We start from the raw sequence: 16,989 nt of genomic DNA, 5'->3' as shown, positions 1-16,989 counted from the left end.
ATTATTTTCCATTATAGGTTATTACAAGATATTGAATATACCTCCCTGTACTATAGAGTCTTTGTTGTTTACCTATTTTATATATACTAGTGTGTATCTGTTAATCCCAAACTCCTAATTTATCCCTCTCCTCCTCTTTCCCCTTTGGTAACCATAAGTTTGTTTTCTATCTCTGTGACTCTATCTCTGTTTTGTAAATAAGTTCATTTGTATCAGTTTTTAAAGATTCCACATATAAGTGATATCATGGGATATTTGTCTTTGTTTGACTTCACATAGTATGATAATCTCTAGGTCCATCCATGTTGCTGCAAATGGCATTATTTCCTTCTTTTTTATGGCTGAGTAATATTCCATTATATATATACCACAGCTTCTTCACCCATTCATCCGTCGATGGAAATTTAGGTTGCTTCCATGACTTGGCTATTGTAAACAGTGCTGCTATGAACACTGGGGTGCATGTATCTTTTCAAATTAAGAGTTTTTGTCTTTTCTGGATATATGCCCAGGAGTAGGATTGCTGGATCATGTGGTAGCTCTGTTTTTAGTTTTTTAAGGATCCTCCATACTGTCCTCCATAGTGGCTACACCAGTTTACATTTCCATCAACAGTGTAGGAGGGTTCTCTTTTCTCCACACCCTCTCTGGCATTTATTATTTTGTAGACTTTTTGATGATGGCCATTCTGACCAGTGTGAGAAGATACCTCACTGTAGTTTTGATTTGCATTTCTCTAATGTTGTTGAGCATCTTTTCATGTGCTTGTAGCCATCTGTATGTCTTCTTGGGAGAAATGTCTATTTAGCTTTTCTGCCCATTTTTTTAAACTGGGTTTTTGGTTTTTTGATATCTTGTGTTTCTGGATTGGAAGAATTAATATTCTTAAAATGTCCACATTGCCCAAATGTTCCACAGATTCAATGCAATTTCTATCAAAATTTCGATGGCATTTTTCACAGAAAGAGAAAAACAATCCTAAAACTCCTATGGAACTACAAAAGACCCCAAATAGCCAACACAATCTTGAGCAAGAATAAAAGAGCTGGAGGCATCACATTTCCTGATTTGAAATTACATTACAAAGTTACAGTAATCCAAACATTATGGTACTGGAATAAAAATAGCCCAATGACCAATGAAACACAACAGAGAGCCCAGAAATAAACCCATGCTTCTATGGTCAATTAAATTTCTTCAGAGGCACCAAAATATACAATGGGGAAAGGACAGTCTCTTCAACAAATGTTTTTGCTTAAACTGTATATCCATAGGCAAAAGAATAAAATTGGACCCCTACCTTATTCCATACAGAAAAAGATCAACTCAAAGTGGATTAAAGACTTAAATGTAACATTTGAAAATGTAAAACCCCTAGAAGAAAACATAAGGAAAAAGCTCCTTGACATTGGTCTTGGCAATAACTTTTTGGATGTAGCACCAAAAGTACACACAACAGAAACAAAAATAAAAGTGTGGGGCTATATCAAATTAAAAAGCTATTGCATAGCAAAGGAAATAACTAAATTAAAAGCTAAGCTATGTAATGGGAGAAAATATGTGCAAACCATATATCCGATAAGGGGTTAGCATCCAAAATATATAAGGAATTCATACAACTCAACTGCACAAAAACAAAACAAAACAAATAACCCAATTAACAAACGGACAGAGGATCTGAATAAACATTTCTCCAAAGAAGACATACAAGTGGACAACAGGTATATGAAAGGGTACTCAATGGCATTAATCACCAGAGAAAGGCAAATCAAAACCACAATGAGATATCACTTCACACCTATGAGGATAGCTATTTTAAAAAAATAAAAACATAAGAAGTACGGGCAAGATGTGGAGAAAAGTGAACCCTTGTACACTATTGGTAGGAATGTAAATTGGTAAAGCTATTGTGGAAATTAGTGTGGTGGTTCCTCAGAAAATTAAAGCTGGCACTACCATACCATCCAGCAATCTCACTTTCGGGTATTTATCCAAAGGAATTGAAATTAGGATCTTAAAGTGATATCTACCCTCTCATGTTCATTGCTCTGTATTCACCATAGCCAAGATATGTAATCAGCCTACATGCCCACTGAAGGATGGATGGGTATAGAAAATGTGGCGCACGTATACAACATCCAGCCTTAAAAAAGAAGGAAATCCTGCCATTTGCAACATCATGGATGAACCTGGAGGACATTATGTTATGTGAGGTGAGCTAGACATAGAAAGACAAATACTGCATGATCTCACTTAAATGTGAAATCTAAAATAGTTTCTCACAGGGGGAAATGGGAAGACGATGATCAAAGCGTACAAAGTTACAGCTATGCATCAATAAATTAGGGATAGCTGCTATACAGCATAGTGCTCACAGCTAACAATACTGTACTGTATACTTACAATTTGCCAGGGAGGTAACCTTACATTAAGTTTCACACACAAACTCATACACACAAACACACACTCACACACATAAAACAATCATAATAAACGGATGCAAGGAAACATTTACTAGCAACGGATACGTCTATGGCCTTGATGTCAGTGATGGTTCCACAGGTATATACTTATCCCCGAACACATCAACCTGTACACATTAAATATATACTACTTTTTACATGTCAATCATACCTCAATAAAGTGATTAACAAGACAAAGATATTCTTGTACAAGAAACCCCAATGCTCATGGAAGAGAGTGGGAAGTTAGTTATACCAACAGGATATTGCATGTCCTGAAGACCCGCCATCTTTCCCCAGCCAACCTTTTAGAAAACATCGAAACAGCAGACCCTCATTAAACATTAGTTAAGGGAGCAGATAAAATCTGGTCCTTGCCCTCATTTGAGAACATTTATAGTCTAGCCATGGAGATAAGATCACCACGTATGAATCACTGAACAACATATTAGAAAACGTACAGATCTGGAACAATATTAGGAAGATGAAAATAGCACCCATTAATCAAGGAATATATACAAATTAATTTGTGATGCATGTTTTATGTGGCGGAGCTGTTTAGGGAAGATAAAAATTGGCAACAGCAAGTAACATTTGCATACCACCTCCACAAGCGTTAATATTCCTTGTCTTTAAACAGGACAAGAGTAGCCAAGGAAGGCTGTGTGGAGGAGGTGAGATTCAAAGGCCTTCGAAGTTCAGTGTGGTTCAAGTTTAACAAAAGGCTTGAATGCATCATGAAGGTACCAACAGAAGCAGTCACTAGACTATTTGTGTGCCCGGATGGCAGCTAAAAATTCCAAAAAAAAAAAAAAACCCAACAGAGTGTACAAAAATCTTTAAATTCCTCTTTTATTATTATTATTAATTTTCATAAAGCAGGCTTCATAAAAAGCTGCCCAAAGTGAATGTATTTTCTGAGAGACATAGGCTGACAGAGTTTGGAAGAATGTACTTTCTAAGGGTGATTTATGTACCTGTGATGTTCTCCAAAGATGCAACAGGGACTTCAAAATGAGGTCAGCAACACACATTCAGAGGGCTTTTAGGATCTCAGATAAGCCCAGACGGCGGTGCTTAGTTTCTTACCTATCAAGAAACATTTCTCCAAGATGAAAAGATGGAGTTAGCTAGAGGCCTCTGGGGTCTGTTGCTACTGCTTAGCAATACAGGTCACCGGAGTGACAGAGTTGAACTTGGGGACAACTGTGGTAAGAAAACAGTGAGAATGAGTGAGCAGGTTGGGGAAAGAGTACTCGATCTGCAAATACCTGCTTTGTGACCTTTACATCCTTGTATCATACAATTGGATCTATCTTCTTCCAACTGAAAATAATTGCCCTATCTCCTTTTATTTACCTTTAAAAGGTAAATTATGACAGCCTGAGAGATTTCTGACACTTTGACTTAGGGAGGAGTTCAGTACAGTTATAGATTTCTTTTTTCAGCATAGCAAAGTGTCCTAGGGAAAGATACTTGCCAGAGCTAGCAAATGACACCCTTCCTGGGAATGACAGGGATCTCAGATATACTTCTGTCCAACCACTCCTAGTGCAGGTAGCAAAAAACGAACCTGAGAATTTAGGAAGATGCTTTCCCATGGCCCCAAGAGACTTCTGCTAAAACAAGCAGCATTACGTCATGGATACAGGGTTCTAAACCAGACATTGATTCCTAAACTTACCCAATCAGTGAAACACTTGGAATGTGTTGATTTTGGAAGAAAAGCAAGAAATATTGATACTGTTCATTCATTTGTTTTGTCATCTATTGCCGCCCACTGGCAGGCAGGAAGCAGTAAACACCAAAGGGTGAAAACATCGATCTCAGGGAAGCTGCCAGTTGAGAATATCCCAACCAAATTGGGTTCCCTGCAAATTAAGAAAAGGCTACACCCTCGTGCTATTTTATTCACAGCGGCACACGGTGGGATCAGCGTGCAGAATGCAGCCACTGCACTGGGACACGATGACAATCACTATTTATTGAAAGCCTGCTGGAGAGCAGACGCTATTTTAAGTACTTTTCATGTCTTTAAAGCAATCTGTGAGGTAGGTATTATTATCTACATTACCCAAACTAGAAAGAGGTCTCAGATGGTTTAATTCACTTGCCCGTGGTCACTCAGCGTGGCAAAATCAGTCCTTGCACCTGGGCTGACTCATTTACCTCTTCAGATTTCCCGCCTCTGTCTCCTTTTCTCCCTAAATGGAGCTCTCTTTACCCCCAAATACAAGCTTAGCCCCACCTTCTCTAAAGCCAGACCTGACCTCAGAATTTCCCAATATCTGATTATAACCTCCTGCCCTAATTCTGGTATATGTACGTCTGTTAAATGTTCCCTACACTTGGATAAACTGATAACCCAAATTCTCTATCTCTGATTCTCTACCTTGTACGTTCTTGATCATTAACTTACTAGAGTTTTAACCTGAACTTCAACCCTGTACTTTAAATCTTGCTACTTGCTGAAGACTTTGCCAAAGGCAAATTATGCAAAAGCCAGGTTAAAAGCAAACCTCCCAGTAAAGGTGGTTTGTCTGTCTTATGTTAAATAGTCTCAGCAAAAAAAAAATTTTTTAAGAAAACAAATATATATATATATATATATATATACACACACACACATACATATAGATACTTGATAGCATATGTGAGTAAAAAGGCATTTAGGGTTTCCTATATATAAGGTCACCGTATATCTTTGCCTAGATAGCACAGGGAACTATAATTAGTATTTTGTAATAACCTATAAGGGAAAAGAATCTGAAAAAGAATAACTGAATCACTTTGCTGTACACTGGAAACTAGCACAACACTGTAAATCAACTATACTTCAATTAAAAAATAAAACAAAATATACCAAGAAAACATAAAGCTGAAGAAATGAGAAAAAAAGTACTGAAAAATAAAGTAAGGACTTAAAAGGAGCCAGATATAACTATAATATCAAATAAGTTAACATATGATTCGGTATTCTGGCCTCCCCGTGAAAGAAAGGTAATAAGTTTACAAACCAGGGATCCATAAGAAGATAAAAAAATCAACTGCTCAGAAGAAACCCAACTGTTCCTGATACTAAAGTTCAGAAAGCAGCAAACCATTTCTCCTTAAGGGAATTCATAAAAGGGGCACTGCAATCCCACGAACAAAGATCATAACAACATCTTTACAGTAGGCTTGAAATTTTTCTACAGGTCTCTTTCTTATAGCATCTTTTGATATTGGCTAATGACACCCTCCAAAGCATAATTCAGAAGAGAGGAAAGTGTGAGTGATTTTACAGGAAGCTAATAACGTACCATTCAGGTATGTGAATGTTGGTTCAGTCTAATCCTGGGACAGATATTAGCACACTTAATGGTCTAGAGCATTTAATGGGTATTCATCAGGCAATCATCTATAAATGTTGTGCTAGTTCCCTTAACACTGATAGATATTGGGAAGAATATCTGTTTGTCTATCTATTGCCAGAAAAGAACTTAGTTGATCATTCTACACAGATCAAAAGGATTACTTTTTTGTCCACTGCAGCTATATCTTACAGATGTATCATCTATTTCTTCAATGCTGAAGAGGGAATGTAATACATTAACACATCAAGAAGCCACTGATAGTAGCAAAATGTGACAGTTTTCAAGGAAACACCTAACAGTCATGCCATATGTTTAGATTTTCATAATGAAAATGATATATCCAATATCCATCCTAAGACCACGAGGGCATGCTTTGTCACTAAGAATAACCAAGCATGAAAAGGAAATATTCTTAATGAAGTTCTGTTATAGTAACTGACAGTAGTAAACAGAACAACATTCAAGTATTGCTATTAAACATGTATTTTAAAATAGTTTCACTTGCAGCCACTATGGAAAACAGTATGGAGGTTCCTCAAAAAACTGAAAATAGAGCTACCATATGATCCAGCAATTCTACTCCTGTACATATATCTGGAGAAAACTCTAATTTGAAAAGATACATGCACCCCTATGTTCATAGCAGCACTATTTACAATAGCCAAAACATGGAAACAACCTAAGTGAAGTGTCCATCTACAGATGAATGGATAAAGAAGACGTGGTGTGTGTGTGTGTGTGTTTATGTATTATTCAGCCATAAAAAGAGAATAAAATAGTGCCATTTGCAGCAACATGCATGGACCTAGAGATGATCATACTAAGTGAAATAAATAAGACAGAGCCAAATATCATATGCTATTACTTATATGTAGAATCTAAAATATGACACAAATCAACTTAATTACAAAACAGAAACAGACTCGAAGACATAGAAAACAAACTTGTGGTTACCAAAGGGGAAAGGACGGGGGGGATAAATTCAGAGTTTGGGATTAGTAGATACAAACTACTATATATAAAATGGATAAACAACAAAGTCCTACTGTATAGCACAGGGAACTACATTCAATATCTTGTAGCAACCTAAATGGAAAGGAATATGAAAAAGAATACATATTTAAATGAATAGCTTTGCTGTATATCAGAAACTAACACAACAGTGTAAATCAACTGTATTTCAAAAAAAAAAAAGTTTTACCAAAAGACTGTTAGTACTAATAAATGAATTCATTCAAATTGAAGGATACAAAAATTAATACACAAAAATCTGTTGCATTTCTACACACTAACAACAAACTACCAGAAAGAGAAATTAAGGAAACAAACCCATTTACAATTTCACCAAAAAGAATAAAATACCTAGGAATAAATTTAACCAAGGAGGTAAAAGGCCTGCACACTGAAAACTTACACTGATGAAGGAAACTAAAGAAGACACAAATAAATAAAAATGTAGTCTGTGCTCATGGACTGGAAGAATTAATTGTGTTAAAATGTCCATATCACCCAAAGCAATCCACAGATTTAATTTAATTCCTACCAAAATTCCAATAGCATCTTTCATAGAAATATAATGAACAATCCTAAAGTTTGTATGGAACCACAAAATATCCCAATAGCCAAAGGAATCTTGAGAAAGAAGAACAAAGCTGGTGGCATCATGCATCCTAATTTCAAACTACATTACAAAGCTACAGTAATCAAAACAGTATGGTATCAGCATAAAAATCAGACATATAGATCAATGAAACAGAAAAGAGATTCCCCAAATAAAACAAACCCACACATCTGTGGCCAATTAATTTATGACAAAGGAAGCAAGGATATACAATGAGGAAGGGATAGTCTCTTCAATAAAACGTGCTGGGAAAACTGGACAGCCACATGCAAAATTATGAAAGTAGACTACCATATACCATGCACAAAAATTAAGGATTGAAGACTTGAATGTAGGATCCTTGACATTAGTCTTGGCAATGAGTTTTTGAATCTGACTCCAAAACCAAAGACAACAACAGCAAAAATAAACAAGTGGGACTACATCAGTCCAAAAAGCTTCTACACAGCAAAGGAAATAATAAAATGAAAAGGCAATCTCCTGAGTTGGAAAAACTATTTGCAAAATCATATATCTGATAAAGGGTTAATACCCAAAAACATATAAAGAACTCAATAGAGTGCAACAGCAAAAACAAACAAATGAACAAAAAATCCAATTTTTAAAAAATGGGCAAAATATCTGAAGAGACATTTTACCAAAGAAGACATATAGATGGGAAACAGGTACATGAAAAGATGCTCAACATCACTAGTCATCAGGGAAATGCAAATCAATATCACAATGAGATATCACCTCACACTTGTTAGAATGGCTACCATTGAAAAGACAAGAAATAACAAGTGTCGGCAAAGAAGTAAAAACACAAAAGGGAACCTTTATGTACTGCTGGTGGGAATGTAAATTGGTGCAGCCACTATGGAAAACAGTATGAAGGTTCCTCAAGAAATTAAAAATAGAACTACCATATGATCCAGTAATTCCATTTCTGGGTGCATTTTTTCAATAGCCAAGGTATGGAAACAATCTAAGTGTCTGATGATGGATGAATGGATGTGAGATATACATATATATACCTTGAAGGCATTATACTAAGTGAAATAAGTCTGAAAGAGAAAGACAAATGCTGTATGATCTCAACTATATGTGGAATTAAACAACAGCAATGAAAACAACAAAAGGAACCCATACATACAGAGAACAGATTGGTGGTTGCCAGTGGTAGGAGACAGAGGATGGGAGAAATGGGTGAAAGGGGCCAAAAGGTACAAATTTCCAGTTATAAAATAATTAAGTCATGGGGATGTAATGTGCAGGATGGTGACTATAGTTAATGATACCATAGTGCATATCTGAAAGTTGCTAAGAGGGGAGATCTTAAAAGTACTCATTAGAAGAAAAAATATTTGTAACTATGTATGTTAACAAATGTTATCAAGACTTATTGTGATGATCACTTCACAGTATATACAAATATTGAATCATTATGTTGTACACCTGGAAATAATACAATGTTATATGTCAATTATACCTCAATAAAAAAAGAAAGGTTTGAAAATATGAGTACAGAACTCTATTTTTTAATACAGATTTATCAAAGAACCAGAAAGAAGTTCCAGGAAAAATATACATAATAATTGAAATGGAAAATCCAGTGGATGAATTTATAATGGATTAGACACAGCTGAAGAGAAAATTAATGGACTAATAATTCTTTTTTTTTTTAACTGATAAATGGTATTATTCCTTCCACAGAAAACATTAGAGAAACTCTGAGCCAAAAATGTACGCTGACTTTCTGCACAAAGTGTAAAGGTTTTTTTTAAAAAATTATGTGTAACATAGACAAAATTATTTAAGTCAATAAATTTTTAAGGAATTTCAAATGTTCTCATTCTTTCCACTGCCAATCACCTTAGTTCCTCCAAACTCATAACCTTCAAGATAAAATAGCCCTTTCAAAAAGAAGTTGTCGTGTGAGTCAGCCCACAATTCTTTTAGTTAGGTTTCTTTGATCTCCAATGGAATATAGACACACTTCAAAATTCCCCACCTGTAACCTTCAGGATCCAATTTCCTCAAGCGATTTACTTTAGGACCATGTTTAGGGTCGGGAGATGGAGATCTGCCTGGTTCTGAATTTGACATCCTCTAAAAATGTATAAGATTCAATCAAATCATATTCACTCCTAAGCCATCACACCCTAGAAGAGTACAGATCATTGGGATATGCCAATACCTACGATAAAAAAAAGTTTGACTGTTAGGTTTTTCATAGTTTACTTGGCAGCTCTGTCTTGTACTTCTTTCCCACAGATCTAACAGGTAGTTCCATGAGTAAAGGAAAGTACGCAGTTACTCTGAGGCATTTCCAACAATGTAGGTTTACAGAAAAAGCCCCATCAGGATAGACCTCGACAAGATAATTCTTAAGAAACAATCCAATAGGAAGTCCTGACAAAGATATGGAAAACAAGCTAAGGTTAGAAGACATGAAAGATAGTGTGTGAAGGTCTAACATATAAAACTTGGAGTTCCAGAAGGAGATGACTGTAGAAATAAAGGGGCAGAGGGACCCTTCAAACAAATAATGGCTGGCATTTTCCAAGAATTGCTAAAAGACACCAAAACTCAGTTCTAAGAAGCACAATAAATTTCAAATAAGACAGGGCTTCCCTGGTGGCGCAGTGGTTGAGAGTCCGCCTGCCGATGCAGGGGACACGGGTTCGTGCCCCGGTCCAGGAAGATCTCACATGCTGCGGAGCGGCTGGGCCCATGAGCCATGGCCGCTGAGACTGCGCGTCCGGAGCCTGTGCTCCGCAACGGGAGAGGCCACAACGGTGAGAGGCCCGCGTACCGCCAAAAAAAACATATTACCTTTAATGGTGCTCTGGATAATGTTTATATTCACCATAGATTTAAACATCTTCAAACATTTGAAACTTTATGTATATATTTAATATTATGAATACTTTAATAGTGTTACAGACAGACCTTAGTGAGCACTTAAATTACTGTTAACATCAAATATATTTAAATTATAATGTGAAGAAATAAAACATTTATATATTAAGCACTCTGATAATGTTTACAAGCTTACTAAGACTCAATTTAAAATCATGGTTCTCAAATGTAAAATAGCTAGCTAGTGGGAAGCAGCTGCATAGCACACGGAGATCAGCTCAGTGCTCTGTGACCACCTAGAGGGGTGGGATGGGGAGGGTGGGAGGGAGACACAAGAGGGAAGAGATATGGGAATGTGTGCATATGTATAGCTGATTCACTTTGTTATAATGCAGAAGCTAACACACCATTGTAGAGCAATTACACTCCAATAAATAAATTATTAGTCATAAAAAAATCATGGTTCTAAATTAATTATTAAAATTAAAATTTTGAATAATTAAGTTAGAATTAAAGTCACAGGCTAATCTATTTTTTATAATAATCCAAATGTTAAATATTGTAGGTACAATTTTTTACAAATCCTTTTTTATATAAATATTAATACAATGAGATAAATACCTCTTTTACTTCATGATAAAACTTTCTAAGCGTTTGACAAATGCTTACTCCCACGGAAATAATTATTTCAGTCCCCACAATGTAACCTTGGAGTTGACTTCCCAGTGTTCTACAGCTCTCAAAATGACCAGAAATTCAAGCTAAGAGGCTGACTGCACTGTTGACACCCTCAGAGGAACTCTGAACACTTTATACTTTCCACGTCTATGACTTTATAACCCCAAAGAGGCAAGTTCCAACACCTGAAATTCAAGTTTTACAGTATCTCCCCACTCACAGCTGTCTTAGATATATCATTTGATTGGATTTTAAATTTATTTGGCCCTTAAGACATATTTTCACTTTATCTTCAAAAAAGTTTGTTTCCCCTTGTACAGATTTTTTTTTTTACTGTTTCATAGGCTTAGAAACATTATAATGACACATTCAGTTGTATTATGGTCATCACACATGGATCTCACACAACACACAACTGTGTTGTCACAATTTCCAAGGCCATTCTTCCTAAGTCATTTTAAGGCAATTTATTTTTCCAGTTTTCCCCAGAAATGCATGAAAGAAAGGACTAAGAGTAAAGTCAGAAAATACGTTTTTACTACTGCAAAGTTATACCATTGCCACTCCTCTTATTCCTGAAGTGAAATGTAATCCTTACTGTCTGTATTAGTATCTGGATCATACTTAATTGTTAATGAGTTTTTTTTTAATTTATCTGTTTATCATGTTTAAGATATCCAAAACAAAATTAAGATAAAATGATCTGGAGATGCCCCCATAAAATCAAGTAAAAAGCATTTTTTGACCCAAATTACTGAACCTCCTTCAAAAAATAATACTCCACAGTCTTTCCAGTTTTAAAGGTCATTGACATTTTTAAAAATAAGTTTAGGGCTTCCCTGGTGGCGCAGTGGTTGGGAGTCCGCCTGCTGATGCAGGGGACGCGGGTTCGTGCCCCTGTCTGGGAAGATCCCACATGCCGCGGAGCGGCTGGGCCCGTGAGCCATGGCCGCTGAGCCTGCGCGTCCGGAGCCTGTGCTCCGCAGCGGGAGTGGCCACGGCAGTGAGAGGCCCGCGTACCGCAAAAAAAATAAAAATAAATAAAAATAAGTTTAGCACTAGCTAATGTAAAAGAATAATGAAGGGTACTGAAAGACCGAACAAAAATCACACACACACGTGAACACACACATGTGCATGCACACACACACACACAACTTGAAGAGACCAAGGGCTGATTCCCATCCTTTCATTAATAATTGACAGCATCGTTGCTCTTGGTCTATCATTTGCCAGAGAAAATATTTTAACTCTGTAACATAAATTATAGGCTTTTTTATTTGTTGGAAATTGATCTAGTAAAGAACTTTTATGACAGTTCTCAGGTACCTAACTTGCTTTCGAATTTTGGTATATCATTAAAAATACATGGTTCCTAATGAATGGGTGTATGAGGCACTTCTAAGTTAAATGTGGCACTGTAGTAGATAATTACTACAATGAGGTACCACCTCACACTGGTTAGAACGGCCATCATCAAAAAATCTACAAACAATAAATGCTGGAGAGGGTATGGAGAAAAGAGAACCCTCCTACACTGTTGGTGGGAATGTAAATTGGTACAGCCATCATGGAGAACAGTATGGAGGTTCCTTAAAAAACTAAAAACAGAGCTACCACATGATCCAGCAATCTTACTCCTGGGCATATATCTGGAGAAAACCATAATCTGAAAAAAATACATGTACCCCAATGTTCATTGCAGCACTATTTACAATAGCCAGGACATGGAGGAAACCTAAATGTCCATCGATGGAAGAATGGATAAACAAGATGGGGTATATATATACAATGGAGTATATATGGCTATATACTAAGTCATAACAAATAATGAAATAATGCCATTTGCAGTAACATGGATGGACCTAGAGACAGTCATATTGAGTTAAGTCAGACAGAGAAAGACAAATATCATATGATATGGCTTATATGTGGAATCTAAAAATATGGTACAAATGAACCTATTTACAAAATAGAAATAGAGTCACAGGTGTAGAAAACAAACTTATAGTTACCAAGGGGGTAAGGGATAAATTGGGAGATTGGGATTGACATACACACACTACTATATCTAAAATAGATAACTAATAAGAACCTATAGTATAGCACAGGGAAGTCTACTCAATACTCTGTAGTGACCTATATGGAAATAGAATCTAAAACAGAGTGGATATATGTGTATGTATAACTGATTCACTTTGCTGTACGCCTGAAACTAATACAACATTGTAACTCAACTATACTCCAATAAAAATTAATTTAAAAAAATACATGGTTCCTAATAAATGGTATATGAGTCACTTCTAAGTTAGACAATCACCCAAGATTTACAGCAGGAGAATCACAATTATGCAAGGGGTAGGGGGCAGGGGGAATTGAAGAGGGGGAAGGAAAATGATAATTTTTTTTCTGGGAAACACTTGCTTCTCAAAAAAACCAAAATTATCTAAAAAAGCTAAAAGCAACTGTTCTATATTTTCATTTACGAAGTTAAGAGATGATATTGTTACACAGCTATTACTTAAAATTAAAATAATTTTAAAACCGTTCCCTTTAATTTTCCACATTTCCCCTGCCCCCAGTAAAGATATTTTCATTTTGGAACAATTCTAAGGCAACAATTGATGGCTTTTAAAATCAAAATTAAACCACTGATCCTTATTAGAACTTGCTATATTTTCACTAAAATGTTATTAAATTCATTTCTATATTTCAGTATTATGAGTCAGCTAATATACAAAAATCCGTATGACATTGTTTAGATTTAACTTACTATGAAATCCTAAAATTTCATAACAGTCATTATTAGGCTTTGCAATAAAAGTTAAAATTCTTCCTTTCTCAAGTCAGGTAGTAGATTTTAGTGTTTTATCCAAAGACGTATTTTAAATCCTTAAAGAAAAAAAAAAAAATGCTAGTTTAAGGGCTTCCCTGGTGGCGCAGTGGTTGAGAGTCCGCCTGCCGATGCAGGGGACACGGGTTCGTGCCCCCGTCCGGGAAGAGCCCACATGCCGCGGAGCGGCTGGGCCCGTGAGCCATGGCCACTGAGCCTGCGCGTCCGGAGCCTGTGCTCCGCAACGGGAGAGGCCACAACAGTGAGAGGCCCGCGTACCGGGAAAAAAAAAAAAAAAAATGCTAGTTTAAAAGGTAAATTATCTTCTAAATAAAGTGAGAATAATAGAATATACTGCAAACAAAACAGACTAGAAGTCAGAAAAAAAAACCTGTTAAATAAAATTTAACTGATAAAGTTTCACTGATATAAATTAGAATATAGGGTGATTGTCAGTGAAAAGGGTTCTCTTCATTAACATGAACGCAAGAATGATTTTATATTACAATATAAACAGTTTTAGGATTTTCTTTATCCTTATGGCATCTGAATACTGATGGTTTATAAACCAATTAAATTTCTGTTCATATCCTATGCTAATAAAATACACAACCATTATTTTTCTTTTTGGAATTATCTTGTTTTTAGTACAATAAGTAGAAATCTGGAGGGAAACAAAATTAGAATATACAAAATTCTCCTAATAGGAATTAGCATCTTTGGAGGAGCCTCATATTAAATCTGGCACCACTGCCTTTAGGACACTTGAAATAATAAACTCAGCATATGTGCCCCATTACACAACTATTTTTTAACACTAGTCTTTCACAACAGAGTTGAGTAAACTTTTATGATTATATTTTTGTTGAGAGGGATTGATAGAATTTGCACATTTAAACATGTATAAACGACTATTTCCTTCTTTAGGAGTTAATTGGTGAGTTTTTCTTCTTGTATTATCATTCACATCATAAACCAAGAAAGAAATTGTAGAAAATCCATATGGAAAATATATATAATTTAAGGCTCTATGTTATATCCTTAACAAATGGACTAAGAATATATACATTTTGAGATGAAAGAGGAGATTCCAAGCTACCTGTGAATATTACTGACCAAGTGGAACAATCTCATCTCTAGCCCTCATCACTACATTAGATTATCCATCCTACAATTTGCTTATTGCTATTTTTAGAGAAATTTGACGTACCAGTAGAAATTTATCATCCAAATCTTCATGTGAAAAAGATAGTCAATGAAGATAAGTTTCAGCTTTCAGACAGCCTTGGAAATCAAGTAAGTCAATTCAATTACTCAAGAGTTTATGTGCCTCATATGTGCCAACACTATTGATTGTCAAGGATATAATAATGTATAAGACATGGACACTGACCTCCAGAAATCTCATAAGTAATTTGTGAATATCCTTTCTGTCTGTGCGTTTGTTTCTTTGACTACAAACTCACTATTTACGTGTGCAACCACGTGAAACATTCTTTATTAGAGTCGTGAGAAATTAATTGTTCCTGGCACTAGACAAAGCTGCCTTGGCCTTGAAAGTGACTGCAGATCAAAAGTACTTAGGCAGGACAGCCAACTATTTGGCAAATTAAATAAAAAAATTGGGAACCTTTACTCTCATGTAAATATGAAAAATACACAAAATGTGGTTTCACTGCAAGTGAGATGAGAGATGGCTTGTTATTTAACTGACAAGTGACCCATTTTCCCACGTCTTTCCATCATCAGACAATTTTTCCTTGCTTTTCTACTACCAAGCAGACAACGTTAACTTCATAGAATTATGCACAACCTCAGGATGCTGTAACCCAAGGGATTCTAGTTAGAATTAAAGTATTCAGTATAAAGGGTAGTAGAGCAAAAAGGGACTGGGACTTTTCAGCATCTGGGACAGTACCATAGGGCCAGAAAGAGAGGAAATATTTCATAAGAGAATGAAAATGAGAAATCTTCCAGTGGAGTGTTTCCCAAATTTTTCTGAAATGTTGAACTGTGACATAATAATATATTATTTTTTCAAAACTGGGAGAATTAACTGTTTTGGGGAGGGATAATAATAATAGACGTCTTCCTGTATGTCTGATCCTATTTTAAACATTTTACATGGCTAAACTTGTTTACTCCTCCCAACAACACTATGATGTAGGTTGGCATTACTTTCCCTATTTTATAGATAAGGGTACTGAAATTAAATGACTTGCCCAAGATCACACACCTGGTACACCGCAGATCCAGGATTCCAAGCCACATATCCTAACTCCAGAACCTATGCTCTCTTTTTTTTTTTTTTTTTCGGTACGCGGGCCCCTCACTGTTGTGGCCTCTCCTGTTACGGAGCACAGGCTCCGGACGCGCAGGCTCAGCAGCCATGGCTCACGGGCCCAGCCGCTCCGCGGCATGTGGGATCTTCCCGGATCGGGGCACGAACCCGCATCCCCTGCATCGGCAGGCGGACTCTCAACCACTGCGCCACCAGGGAAGCCCCAGAACCTATGCTCTTAAATCATTCCTCTGTGACATAATAAGGAAGACAGTTTAAGTTACAATCAATATGTTTTTAAATATTTTATCATAAAGTTCCTTTTAATACTCTATGTATTTAAAGTTAATCGTAACTTGCACAGAAAATTACTTTCTTCTATTTAACAAGTGGTCCGTGCCACTTTATTTTAAGCATAATTTATTATGACTATTATTATTTGAGATAAAGCACAACTTATAAATGATTTTTAAATTAAATATTGCATTGTATTAAGTTTGGAAACCAAACGAACATTATAAAAATGTAGAGTGAAACTTAACTATGTACTACAGTCTCAAAATAGTACAAACCCGTTTTCAATATCTGATGTTTAGGAGTCTTGTACTTTATTCATAAAAAATCCTTTGGTATAAATTTGTAATGTTTGTGTGTTATTTCTAGATGATGACATAATAGAGATTTTAGGGTGTTATCTTCAAGCACTTCTTCACAAATAATCCATTATATTTACAGAGGCTTTATACCTCCCAAATGAAAAGCCAAACAATGTAATTTTTACTGTATTTTTCTTTCTACCATTGTTTGCCAACAGCACAAAAACTAGGTCTTGACATTTTAAAAGGTAGTTTTAAGGCAAATTCAAACAAAATATTAGGTTCTATAGTGACAAAAAATAAGATCAGTAGTTGTCA

At 35.9% G+C, this 16,989-nt stretch overlaps 1 protein-coding gene and 1 non-coding gene across 2 annotated transcripts in view; both read right to left on the bottom strand.

Annotated features, from left to right (window-relative positions):
- UNC5D (unc-5 netrin receptor D) overlaps positions 1-16,989 on the bottom strand; it is a 601,039-nt gene that overhangs the window by 370,800 nt on the left and 213,250 nt on the right. The window lies entirely within an intron of this gene.
- On the bottom strand, positions 9,670-9,798 carry LOC113629005 (small nucleolar RNA SNORA18). Its single transcript, XR_003436328.1, has one exon. It is a non-coding gene; the product is annotated as a small nucleolar RNA SNORA18 (small nucleolar RNA).

This window comes from Aethalodelphis obliquidens, unplaced genomic scaffold, assembly GCF_003676395.1.
Source record: "Aethalodelphis obliquidens isolate GAN/ISIS:26980383/991018 unplaced genomic scaffold, ASM367639v1 scaffold25, whole genome shotgun sequence".
Lineage (NCBI taxonomy): Eukaryota > Metazoa > Chordata > Mammalia > Artiodactyla > Delphinidae > Aethalodelphis > Aethalodelphis obliquidens.
The sequence above is the reverse complement of the archived record's forward strand: the minus strand, read 5'-3'. Positions and strand labels throughout refer to the sequence as shown.